This window comes from Centropristis striata, chromosome 12, assembly GCF_030273125.1.
Source record: "Centropristis striata isolate RG_2023a ecotype Rhode Island chromosome 12, C.striata_1.0, whole genome shotgun sequence".
NCBI classification, from domain to species: Eukaryota; Metazoa; Chordata; class Actinopteri; order Perciformes; family Serranidae; genus Centropristis; species Centropristis striata.
Window position 1 is genome coordinate 17,516,212 of NC_081528.1, and position 14,490 is coordinate 17,530,701.

Here is a 14,490-nt window from a genome sequence, read left to right on the forward strand (position 1 = left end):
ATCCCTGTAGTGATTTATTGATTCATCATCATTAGTATCAAGGATTGGCTGAAATTGTTCTTCTCTCGCTGAGATAAGGCTGTTTTGGCCACCAGCAGTCATGTTTTATCACTGTAAGACCCAAATATCACTTTAACGCTTTTCCTGTGATTTCAACTCATTCTCAGCAGGAAACATGCATTTAGACTCATATTCAATCCCTGTAGTGATTTATTGATTCATCATCAGTAGTATCAAGGATTGGCTGAAATTGTTCTTCTCTCGCCGAAATAAGGCTGTTTTGGCGACCAGCAGTCATGTTTTATCACTGTAAGACCAAAATATCATTATAACTCTTTTCCTGTGATTTCAACTCATTCTCAGCAGGAAACATGCATTTAGACTCATATTCAATCCCTGTAGTGATTTATTGATTCATATTCATTAGTATCAAGGATTGGCTGAAATTGTTCTTCTCTCGCTGAGATAAGGCTGTTTTGGTCACCAGCAGTCATGTTTTATCACTGTAAGACCCAAATATCACTTTAACGCTTTTCCTGTGATTTCAACTCATTCTCAGCAGGAAACATGCATTTAGACTCATATTCAATCCCTGTAGTGATTTATTGATTCATCATCGGTAGTATCAAGGATTGGCTGAAATTGTTCTTCTCTCCCCGAAATAAGGCTGTTTTGGCGACCAGCAGTCATGTTTTATCACTGTAAGACCAAAATATCATTATAACTCTTTTCCTGTGATTTCAACTCATTCTCAGCAGGAAACATGCATTTAGACTCATATTCAATCCCTGTAGTGATTTATTGATTCATCATCATTAGTATCAAGGATTGGCTGAAATTGTTCTTCTCTCGCTGAGATAAGGCTGTTTTGGCCACCAGCAGTCATGTTTTATCACTGTAAGACCAAAATATCATTATAACTCTTTTCCTGTGATTTCAACTCATTCTCAGCAGGAAACATGCATTTAGACTCATATTCAATCCCTGTAGTGATTTATTGATTCATCATCATTAGTATCAAGGATTGGCTGAAATTGTTCTTCTCTCGCTGAGATAAGGCTGTTTTGGCCACCAGCAGTCATGTTTTAACACTGTAAGACCCAAATATCATTTTAACTCTTTTCCTGTGATTTCAACTCATTCTCAGCAGGAAACATGCATTTAGACTCATATTCAATCCCTGTAGTGATTTATTGATTCATCATCATTAGTATCAAGGATTGGCTGAAATTGTTCTTCTCTCGCCGAAATAAGGCTGTTTTGGCGACCAGCAGTCATGTTTTATCACTGTAAGACCAAAATATCATTATAACTCTTTTCCTGTGATTTCAACTCATTCTCAGCAGGAAACATGCATTTAGACTCATATTCAATCCCTGTAGTGATTTATTGATTCATCATCATTAGTATCAAGGATTGGCTGAAATTGTTCTTCTCTCGCCGAAATAAGGCTGTTTTGGCGACCAGCAGTCATGTTTTATCACTGTAAGACCAAAATATCATTATAACTCTTTTCCTGTGATTTCAACTCATTCTCAGCAGGAAACATGCATTTAGACTCATATTCAAACCCTGTAGTGATTTATTGATTCATCATCATTAGTATCAAGGATTGGCTGAAATTGTTCTTCTCTCGCTGAGATAAGGCTGTTTTGGCCACCAGCAGTCATGTTTTATCACTGTAAGACCCAAATATCACTTTAACGCTTTTCCTGTGATTTCAACTCATTCTCAGCAGGAAACATGCATTTAGACTCATATTCAATCCCTGTAGTGATTTATTGATTCATCATCAGTAGTATCAAGGATTGGCTGAAATTGTTCTTCTCTCGCCGAAATAAGGCTGTTTTGGCGACCAGCAGTCATGTTTTATCACTGTAAGACCAAAATATCATTATAACTCTTTTCCTGTGATTTCAACTCATTCTCAGCAGGAAACATGCATTTAGACTCATATTCAATCCCTGTAGTGATTTATTGATTCATCATCATTAGTATCAAGGATTGGCTGAAATTGTTCTTCTCTCGCTGAGATAAGGCTGTTTTGGCCACCAGCAGTCATGTTTTAACACTGTAAGACCCAAATATCATTTTAACTCTTTTCCTGTGATTTCAACTCATTCTCAGCAGGAAACATGCATTTAGACTCATATTCAATCCCTGTAGTGATTTATTGATTCATCATCATTAGTATCAAGGATTGGCTGAAATTGTTCTTCTCTCGCCGAAATAAGGCTGTTTTGGCGACCAGCAGTCATGTTTTATCACTGTAAGACCAAAATATCATTATAACTCTTTTCCTGTGATTTCAACTCATTCTCAGCAGGAAACATGCATTTAGACTCATATTCAATCCCTGTAGTGATTTATTGATTCATCATCATTAGTATCAAGGATTGGCTGAAATTGTTCTTCTCTCGCCGAAATAAGGCTGTTTTGGCGACCAGCAGTCATGTTTTATCACTGTAAGACCAAAATATCATTATAACTCTTTTCCTGTGATTTCAACTCATTCTCAGCAGGAAACATGCATTTAGACTCATATTCAATCCCTGTAGTGATTTATTGATTCATCATCATTAGTATCAAGGATTGGCTGAAATTGTTCTTCTCTCGCTGAGATAAGGCTGTTTTGGCTACAGCAGTCATGTTTTATCACTGTAAGACCCAAATATCACTTTAACGCTTTTCCTGTGATTTCAACTCATTCTCAGCAGGAAACTTGCATTTAGACTCATATTCAATCCCTGTAGTGATTTATTTATTCATCATCATTAGTATCAAGAATTGGCTGAAATTGTTCTTCTCTCGCTGAGATAAGGCTGTTTTGGCCACCAGCAGTCATGTTTTAACACTGTAAGACCCAAATATCATTTTGACTCTTTTCTTGTGATTTCAACTCATTCTCAGCAGGAAACATGCATTTAGACTCATATTCAATCCCTGTAGTGATTTATTGATTCATCATCATTAGTATCAAGGATTGGCTGAAATTGTTCTTCTCTCGCTGAGATAAGGCTGTTTTGGCCACCAGCAGTCATGTTTTAACACTGTAAGACCCAAATATCATTTTGACTCTTTTCTTGTGATTTCAACTCATTCTCAGCAGGAAACATGCATTTAGACTCATATTCAATCCCTGTAGTGATTTATTGATTCATCATCATTAGTATCAAGGATTGGCTGAAATTGTTCTTCTCTCGCTGAGATAAGGCTGTTTTGGCCACCAGCAGTCATGTTTTAACACTGTAAGACCCAAATATCATTTTAACTCTTTTCCTGTGATTTCAACTCATTCTCAGCAGGAAACATGCGTTTAGACTCATATTCAATCCCTGTAGTGATTTATTGATTCATCATCATTAGCATCAAGGATTGGCTGAAATTGTTCTTCTCTAGCCGAAATAAGGCTGTTTTGGCGACCAGCAGTCATGTTTTATCACTGTAAGACCAAAATATCATTATAACTCTTTTCCTGTGATTTCAACTCATTCTCAGCAGGAAACATGCATTTAGACTCATATTCAATCCCTGTAGTGATTTATTGATTCATCATCATTAGTATCAAGGATTGGCTGAAAGTGTTCTTCTCTCGCTGAGATAAGGCTGTTTTGGCCACCAGCAGTCATGTTTTAACACTGTAAGACCCAAATATCATTTTAACTCTTTTCCTGTGATTTCAACTCATTCTCAGCAGGAAACATGCATTTAGACTCATATTCAATCCCTGTAGTGATTTATTGATTCATCATCATTAGTATCAAGGATTGGCTGAAATTGTTCTTCTCTCGCCGAAATAAGGCTGTTTTGGCGACCAGCAGTCATGTTTTATCACTGTAAGACCAAAATATCATTATAACTCTTTTCCTGTGATTTCAACTCATTCTCAGCAGGAAACATGCATTTAGACTCATATTCAATCCCTTTAGTGATTTATTGATTCATCATCATTAGTATCAAGGATTGGCTGAAATTGTTCTTCTCTCGCCGAAATAAGGCTGTTTTGGCGACCAGCAGTCATGTTTTATCACTGTAAGACCAAAATATCATTATAACTCTTTTCCTGTGATTTCAACTCATTCTCAGCAGGAAACATGCATTTAGACTCATATTCAATCCCTGTAGTGATTTATTGATTCATCATCATTAGTATCAAGGATTGGCTGAAATTGTTCTTCTCTCGCTGAGATAAGGCTGTTTTGGCCACCAGCAGTCATGTTTTATCACTGTAAGACCCAAATATCACTTTAACGCTTTTCCTGTGATTTCAACTCATTCTCAGCAGGAAACTTGCATTTAGACTCATATTCAATCCCTGTAGTGATTTATTTATTCATCATCATTAGTATCAAGGATTGGCTGAAATTGTTCTTCTCTCGCTGAGATAAGGCTGTTTTGGCCACCAGCAGTCATGTTTTAACACTGTAAGACCCAAATATCATTTTGACTCTTTTCTTGTGATTTCAACTCATTCTCAGCAGGAAACATGCATTTAGACTCATATTCAATCCCTGTAGTGATTTATTGATTCATCATCATTAGTATCAAGGATTGGCTGAAATTGTTCTTCTCTCGCTGAGATAAGGCTGTTTTGGCCACCAGCAGTCATGTTTTAACACTGTAAGACCCAAATATCATTTTAACTCTTTTCCTGTGATTTCAACTCATTCTCAGCAGGAAACATGCGTTTAGACTCATATTCAATCCCTGTAGTGATTTATTGATTCATCATCATTAGCATCAAGGATTGGCTGAAATTGTTCTTCTCTAGCCGAAATAAGGCTGTTTTGGCGACCAGCAGTCATGTTTTATCACTGTAAGACCAAAATATCATTATAACTCTTTTCCTGTTATTTCAACTCATTCTCAGCAGGAAACATGCATTTAGACTCATATTCAATCCCTGTAGTGATTTATTGATTCATCATCATTAGTATCAAGGATTGGCTGAAATTGTTCTTCTCTCGCTGAGATAAGGCTGTATTGGCCACCAGCAGTCATGTTTTATCACTGTAAGACCCAAATATCACTTTAACGCTTTTCCTGTGATTTCAACTCATTCTCAGCAGGAAACATGCATTTAGACTCATATTCAATCCCTGTAGTGATTTATTGATTCATCATCAGTAGTATCAAGGATTGGCTGAAATTGTTCTTCTCTCGCCGAAATAAGGCTGTTTTGGCGACCAGCAGTCATGTTTTATCACTGTAAGACCAAAATATCATTATAACTCTTTTCCTGTGATTTCAACTCATTCTCAGCAGGAAACATGCATTTAGACTCATATTCAATCCCTGTAGTGATTTATTGATTCATCATCATTAGTATCAAGGATTGGCTGAAATTGTTCTTCTCTCGCTGAGATAAGGCTGTTTTGGTCACCAGCAGTCATGTTTTAACACTGTAAGACCCAAATATCATTTTAACTCTTTTCCTGTGATTTCAACTCATTCTCAGCAGGAAACATGCGTTTAGACTCATATTCAATCCCTGTAGTGATTTATTGATTCATCATCATTAGCATCAAGGATTGGCTGAAATTGTTCTTCTCTAGCCGAAATAAGGCTGTTTTGGCGACCAGCAGTCATGTTTTATCACTGTAAGACCAAAATATCATTATAACTCTTTTCCTGTTATTTCAACTCATTCTCAGCAGGAAACATGCATTTAGACTCATATTCAATCCCTGTAGTGATTTATTGATTCATCATCATTAGTATCAAGGATTGGCTGAAATTGTTCTTCTCTCGCTGAGATAAGGCTGTTTTGGCCACCAGCAGTCATGTTTTATCACTGTAAGACCCAAATATCACTTTAACGCTTTTCCTGTGATTTCAACTCATTCTCAGCAGGAAACATGCATTTAGACTCATATTCAATCCCTGTAGTGATTTATTGATTCATCATCAGTAGTATCAAGGATTGGCTGAAATTGTTCTTCTCTCGCCGAAATAAGGCTGTTTTGGCGACCAGCAGTCATGTTTTATCACTGTAAGACCAAAATATCATTATAACTCTTTTCCTGTGATTTCAACTCATTCTCAGCAGGAAACATGCATTTAGACTCATATTCAATCCCTGTAGTGATTTATTGATTCATATTCATTAGTATCAAGGATTGGCTGAAATTGTTCTTCTCTCGCTGAGATAAGGCTGTTTTGGTCACCAGCAGTCATGTTTTATCACTGTAAGACCCAAATATCACTTTAACGCTTTTCCTGTGATTTCAACTCATTCTCAGCAGGAAACATGCATTTAGACTCATATTCAATCCCTGTAGTGATTTATTGATTCATCATCGGTAGTATCAAGGATTGGCTGAAATTGTTCTTCTCTCCCCGAAATAAGGCTGTTTTGGCGACCAGCAGTCATGTTTTATCACTGTAAGACCAAAATATCATTATAACTCTTTTCCTGTGATTTCAACTCATTCTCAGCAGGAAACATGCATTTAGACTCATATTCAATCCCTGTAGTGATTTATTGATTCATCATCATTAGTATCAAGGATTGGCTGAAATTGTTCTTCTCTCGCTGAGATAAGGCTGTTTTGGCCACCAGCAGTCATGTTTTATCACTGTAAGACCAAAATATCATTATAACTCTTTTCCTGTGATTTCAACTCATTCTCAGCAGGAAACATGCATTTAGACTCATATTCAATCCCTGTAGTGATTTATTGATTCATCATCATTAGTATCAAGGATTGGCTGAAATTGTTCTTCTCTCGCTGAGATAAGGCTGTTTTGGCCACCAGCAGTCATGTTTTAACACTGTAAGACCCAAATATCATTTTAACTCTTTTCCTGTGATTTCAACTCATTCTCAGCAGGAAACATGCATTTAGACTCATATTCAATCCCTGTAGTGATTTATTGATTCATCATCATTAGTATCAAGGATTGGCTGAAATTGTTCTTCTCTCGCCGAAATAAGGCTGTTTTGGCGACCAGCAGTCATGTTTTATCACTGTAAGACCAAAATATCATTATAACTCTTTTCCTGTGATTTCAACTCATTCTCAGCAGGAAACATGCATTTAGACTCATATTCAATCCCTGTAGTGATTTATTGATTCATCATCATTAGTATCAAGGATTGGCTGAAATTGTTCTTCTCTCGCCGAAATAAGGCTGTTTTGGCGACCAGCAGTCATGTTTTATCACTGTAAGACCAAAATATCATTATAACTCTTTTCCTGTGATTTCAACTCATTCTCAGCAGGAAACATGCATTTAGACTCATATTCAAACCCTGTAGTGATTTATTGATTCATCATCATTAGTATCAAGGATTGGCTGAAATTGTTCTTCTCTCGCTGAGATAAGGCTGTTTTGGCCACCAGCAGTCATGTTTTATCACTGTAAGACCCAAATATCACTTTAACGCTTTTCCTGTGATTTCAACTCATTCTCAGCAGGAAACATGCATTTAGACTCATATTCAATCCCTGTAGTGATTTATTGATTCATCATCAGTAGTATCAAGGATTGGCTGAAATTGTTCTTCTCTCGCCGAAATAAGGCTGTTTTGGCGACCAGCAGTCATGTTTTATCACTGTAAGACCAAAATATCATTATAACTCTTTTCCTGTGATTTCAACTCATTCTCAGCAGGAAACATGCATTTAGACTCATATTCAATCCCTGTAGTGATTTATTGATTCATCATCATTAGTATCAAGGATTGGCTGAAATTGTTCTTCTCTCGCTGAGATAAGGCTGTTTTGGTCACCAGCAGTCATGTTTTATCACTGTAAGACCCAAATATCACTTTAACGCTTTTCCTGTGATTTCAACTCATTCTCAGCAGGAAACATGCATTTAGACTCATATTCAATCCCTGTAGTGATTTATTGATTCATCATCGGTAGTATCAAGGATTGGCTGAAATTGTTCTTCTCTCCCCGAAATAAGGCTGTTTTGGCGACCAGCAGTCATGTTTTATCACTGTAAGACCAAAATATCATTATAACTCTTTTCCTGTGATTTCAACTCATTCTCAGCAGGAAACATGCATTTAGACTCATATTCAATCCCTGTAGTGATTTATTGATTCATCATCATTAGTATCAAGGATTGGCTGAAATTGTTCTTCTCTCGCTGAGATAAGGCTGTTTTGGCCACCAGCAGTCATGTTTTATCACTGTAAGACCAAAATATCATTATAACTCTTTTCCTGTGATTTCAACTCATTCTCAGCAGGAAACATGCATTTAGACTCATATTCAATCCCTGTAGTGATTTATTGATTCATCATCATTAGTATCAAGGATTGGCTGAAATTGTTCTTCTCTCGCTGAGATAAGGCTGTTTTGGCCACCAGCAGTCATGTTTTAACACTGTAAGACCCAAATATCATTTTAACTCTTTTCCTGTGATTTCAACTCATTCTCAGCAGGAAACATGCATTTAGACTCATATTCAATCCCTGTAGTGATTTATTGATTCATCATCATTAGTATCAAGGATTGGCTGAAATTGTTCTTCTCTCGCCGAAATAAGGCTGTTTTGGCGACCAGCAGTCATGTTTTATCACTGTAAGACCAAAATATCATTATAACTCTTTTCCTGTGATTTCAACTCATTCTCAGCAGGAAACATGCATTTAGACTCATATTCAATCCCTGTAGTGATTTATTGATTCATCATCATTAGTATCAAGGATTGGCTGAAATTGTTCTTCTCTCGCCGAAATAAGGCTGTTTTGGCGACCAGCAGTCATGTTTTATCACTGTAAGACCAAAATATCATTATAACTCTTTTCCTGTGATTTCAACTCATTCTCAGCAGGAAACATGCATTTAGACTCATATTCAATCCCTGTAGTGATTTATTGATTCATCATCATTAGTATCAAGGATTGGCTGAAATTGTTCTTCTCTCGCCGAAATAAGGCTGTTTTGGCGACCAGCAGTCATGTTTTATCACTGTAAGACCAAAATATCATTATAACTCTTTTCCTGTGATTTCAACTCATTCTCAGCAGGAAACATGCATTTAGACTCATATTCAAACCCTGTAGTGATTTATTGATTCATCATCATTAGTATCAAGGATTGGCTGAAATTGTTCTTCTCTCGCTGAGATAAGGCTGTTTTGGCCACCAGCAGTCATGTTTTATCACTGTAAGACCCAAATATCACTTTAACGCTTTTCCTGTGATTTCAACTCATTCTCAGCAGGAAACATGCATTTAGACTCATATTCAATCCCTGTAGTGATTTATTGATTCATCATCAGTAGTATCAAGGATTGGCTGAAATTGTTCTTCTCTCGCCGAAATAAGGCTGTTTTGGCGACCAGCAGTCATGTTTTATCACTGTAAGACCAAAATATCATTATAACTCTTTTCCTGTGATTTCAACTCATTCTCAGCAGGAAACATGCATTTAGACTCATATTCAATCCCTGTAGTGATTTATTGATTCATCATCATTAGTATCAAGGATTGGCTGAAATTGTTCTTCTCTCGCTGAGATAAGGCTGTTTTGGTCACCAGCAGTCATGTTTTATCACTGTAAGACCCAAATATCACTTTAACGCTTTTCCTGTGATTTCAACTCATTCTCAGCAGGAAACATGCATTTAGACTCATATTCAATCCCTGTAGTGATTTATTGATTCATCATCGGTAGTATCAAGGATTGGCTGAAATTGTTCTTCTCTCCCCGAAATAAGGCTGTTTTGGCGACCAGCAGTCATGTTTTATCACTGTAAGACCAAAATATCATTATAACTCTTTTCCTGTGATTTCAACTCATTCTCAGCAGGAAAACATGCATTTAGACTCATATTCAATCCCTGTAGTGATTTATTGATTCATCATCATTAGTATCAAGGATTGGCTGAAATTGTTCTTCTCTCGCTGAGATAAGGCTGTTTTGGCCACCAGCAGTCATGTTTTATCACTGTAAGACCAAAATATCATTATAACTCTTTTCCTGTGATTTCAACTCATTCTCAGCAGGAAACATGCATTTAGACTCATATTCAATCCCTGTAGTGATTTATTGATTCATCATCATTAGTATCAAGGATTGGCTGAAATTGTTCTTCTCTCGCTAGATAAGGCTGTTTTGGCCACCAGCAGTCATGTTTTAACACTGTAAGACCCAAATATCATTTTAACTCTTTTCCTGTGATTTCAACTCATTCTCAGCAGGAAACATGCATTTAGACTCATATTCAATCCCTGTAGTGATTTATTGATTCATCATCATTAGTATCAAGGATTGGCTGAAATTGTTCTTCTCTCGCCGAAATAAGGCTGTTTTGGCGACCAGCAGTCATGTTTTATCACTGTAAGACCAAAATATCATTATAACTCTTTTCCTGTGATTTCAACTCATTCTCAGCAGGAAACATGCATTTAGACTCATATTCAATCCCTGTAGTGATTTATTGATTCATCATCATTAGTATCAAGGATTGGCTGAAATTGTTCTTCTCTCGCCGAAATAAGGCTGTTTTGGCGACCAGCAGTCATGTTTTATCACTGTAAGACCAAAATATCATTATAACTCTTTTCCTGTGATTTCAACTCATTCTCAGCAGGAAACATGCATTTAGACTCATATTCAATCCCTGTAGTGATTTATTGATTCATCATCATTAGTATCAAGGATTGGCTGAAATTGTTCTTCTCTCGCTGAGATAAGGCTGTTTTGGCTACAGCAGTCATGTTTTATCACTGTAAGACCCAAATATCACTTTAACGCTTTTCCTGTGATTTCAACTCATTCTCAGCAGGAAACTTGCATTTAGACTCATATTCAATCCCTGTAGTGATTTATTTATTCATCATCATTAGTATCAAGGATTGGCTGAAATTGTTCTTCTCTCGCTGAGATAAGGCTGTTTTGGCCACCAGCAGTCATGTTTTAACACTGTAAGACCCAAATATCATTTTGACTCTTTTCTTGTGATTTCAACTCATTCTCAGCAGGAAACATGCATTTAGACTCATATTCAATCCCTGTAGTGATTTATTGATTCATCATCATTAGTATCAAGGATTGGCTGAAATTGTTCTTCTCTCGCTGAGATAAGGCTGTTTTGGCCACCAGCAGTCATGTTTTAACACTGTAAGACCCAAATATCATTTTAACTCTTTTCCTGTGATTTCAACTCATTCTCAGCAGGAAACATGCGTTTAGACTCATATTCAATCCCTGTAGTGATTTATTGATTCATCATCATTAGCATCAAGGATTGGCTGAAATTGTTCTTCTCTAGCCGAAATAAGGCTGTTTTGGCGACCAGCAGTCATGTTTTATCACTGTAAGACCAAAATATCATTATAACTCTTTTCCTGTGATTTCAACTCATTCTCAGCAGGAAACATGCATTTAGACTCATATTCAATCCCTGTAGTGATTTATTGATTCATCATCATTAGTATCAAGGATTGGCTGAAAGTGTTCTTCTCTCGCTGAGATAAGGCTGTTTTGGCCACCAGCAGTCATGTTTTAACACTGTAAGACCCAAATATCATTTTAACTCTTTTCCTGTGATTTCAACTCATTCTCAGCAGGAAACATGCATTTAGACTCATATTCAATCCCTGTAGTGATTTATTGATTCATCATCATTAGTATCAAGGATTGGCTGAAATTGTTCTTCTCTCGCCGAAATAAGGCTGTTTTGGCGACCAGCAGTCATGTTTTATCACTGTAAGACCAAAATATCATTATAACTCTTTTCCTGTGATTTCAACTCATTCTCAGCAGGAAACATGCATTTAGACTCATATTCAATCCCTGTAGTGATTTATTGATTCATCATCATTAGTATCAAGGATTGGCTGAAATTGTTCTTCTCTCGCTGAGATAAGGCTGTTTTGGCCACCAGCAGTCATGTTTTAACACTGTAAGACCCAAATATCATTTTAACTCTTTTCCTGTGATTTCAACTCATTCTCAGCAGGAAACATGCGTTTAGACTCATATTCAATCCCTGTAGTGATTTATTGATTCATCATCATTAGCATCAAGGATTGGCTGAAATTGTTCTTCTCTAGCCGAAATAAGGCTGTTTTGGCGACCAGCAGTCATGTTTTATCACTGTAAGACCAAAATATCATTATAACTCTTTTCCTGTGATTTCAACTCATTCTCAGCAGGAAACATGCATTTAGACTCATATTCAATCCCTGTAGTGATTTATTGATTCATCATCATTAGTATCAAGGATTGGCTGAAAGTGTTCTTCTCTCGCTGAGATAAGGCTGTTTTGGCCACCAGCAGTCATGTTTTAACACTGTAAGACCCAAATATCATTTTAACTCTTTTCCTGTGATTTCAACTCATTCTCAGCAGGAAACATGCATTTAGACTCATATTCAATCCCTGTAGTGATTTATTGATTCATCATCATTAGTATCAAGGATTGGCTGAAATTGTTCTTCTCTCGCCGAAATAAGGCTGTTTTGGCGACCAGCAGTCATGTTTTATCACTGTAAGACCAAAATATCATTATAACTCTTTTCCTGTGATTTCAACTCATTCTCAGCAGGAAACATGCATTTAGACTCATATTCAATCCCTGTAGTGATTTATTGATTCATCATCATTAGTATCAAGGATTGGCTGAAATTGTTCTTCTCTCGCTGAGATAAGGCTGTTTTGGCCACCAGCAGTCATGTTTTATCACTGTAAGACCCAAATATCACTTTAACGCTTTTCCTGTGATTTCAACTCATTCTCAGCAGGAAACTTGCATTTAGACTCATATTCAATCCCTGTAGTGATTTATTTATTCATCATCATTAGTATCAAGGATTGGCTGAAATTGTTCTTCTCTCGCTGAGATAAGGCTGTTTTGGCCACCAGCAGTCATGTTTTAAACACTGTAAGACCCAAATATCATTTTGACTCTTTTCTTGTGATTTCAACTCATTCTCAGCAGGAAACATGCATTTAGACTCATATTCAATCCCTGTAGTGATTTATTGATTCATCATCATTAGCATCAAGGATTGGCTGAAATTGTTCTTCTCTAGCCGAAATAAGGCTGTTTTGGCGACCAGCAGTCATGTTTTATCACTGTAAGACCAAAATATCATTATAACTCTTTTCCTGTGATTTCAACTCATTCTCAGCAGGAAACATGCATTTAGACTCATATTCAATCCCTGTAGTGATTTATTGATTCATCATCGGTAGTATCAAGGATTGGCTGAAATTGTTCTTCTCTCCCCGAAATAAGGCTGTTTTGGCGACCAGCAGTCATGTTTTATCACTGTAAGACCAAAATATCATTATAACTCTTTTCCTGTGATTTCAACTCATTCTCAGCAGGAAACATGCATTTAGACTCATATTCAATCCCTGTAGTGATTTATTGATTCATCATCATTAGTATCAAGGATTGGCTGAAATTGTTCTTCTCTCGCTGAGATAAGGCTGTTTTGGCCACCAGCAGTCATGTTTTATCACTGTAAGACCAAAATATCATTATAACTCTTTTCCTGTGATTTCAACTCATTCTCAGCAGGAAACATGCATTTAGACTCATATTCAATCCCTGTAGTGATTTATTGATTCATCATCATTAGTATCAAGGATTGGCTGAAATTGTTCTTCTCTCGCTGAGATAAGGCTGTTTTGGCCACCAGCAGTCATGTTTTAACACTGTAAGACCCAAATATCATTTTAACTCTTTTCCTGTGATTTCAACTCATTCTCAGCAGGAAACATGCATTTAGACTCATATTCAATCCCTGTAGTGATTTATTGATTCATCATCATTAGTATCAAGGATTGGCTGAAATTGTTCTTCTCTCGCCGAAATAAGGCTGTTTTGGCGACCAGCAGTCATGTTTTATCACTGTAAGACCAAAATATCATTATAACTCTTTTCCTGTGATTTCAACTCATTCTCAGCAGGAAACATGCATTTAGACTCATATTCAATCCCTGTAGTGATTTATTGATTCATCATCATTAGTATCAAGGATTGGCTGAAATTGTTCTTCTCTCGCCGAAATAAGGCTGTTTTGGCGACCAGCAGTCATGTTTTATCACTGTAAGACCAAAATATCATTATAACTCTTTTCCTGTGATTTCAACTCATTCTCAGCAGGAAACATGCATTTAGACTCATATTCAATCCCTGTAGTGATTTATTGATTCATCATCATTAGTATCAAGGATTGGCTGAAATTGTTCTTCTCTCGCTGAGATAAGGCTGTTTTGGTCACCAGCAGTCATGTTTTATCACTGTAAGACCCAAATATCACTTTAACGCTTTTCCTGTGATTTCAACTCATTCTCAGCAGGAAACATGCATTTAGACTCATATTCAATCCCTGTAGTGATTTATTGATTCATCATCGGTAGTATCAAGGATTGGCTGAAATTGTTCTTCTCTCCCCGAAATAAGGCTGTTTTGGCGACCAGCAGTCATGTTTTATCACTGTAAGACCAAAATATCATTATAACTCTTTTCCTGTGATTTCAACTCATTCTCAGCAGGAAACATGCATTT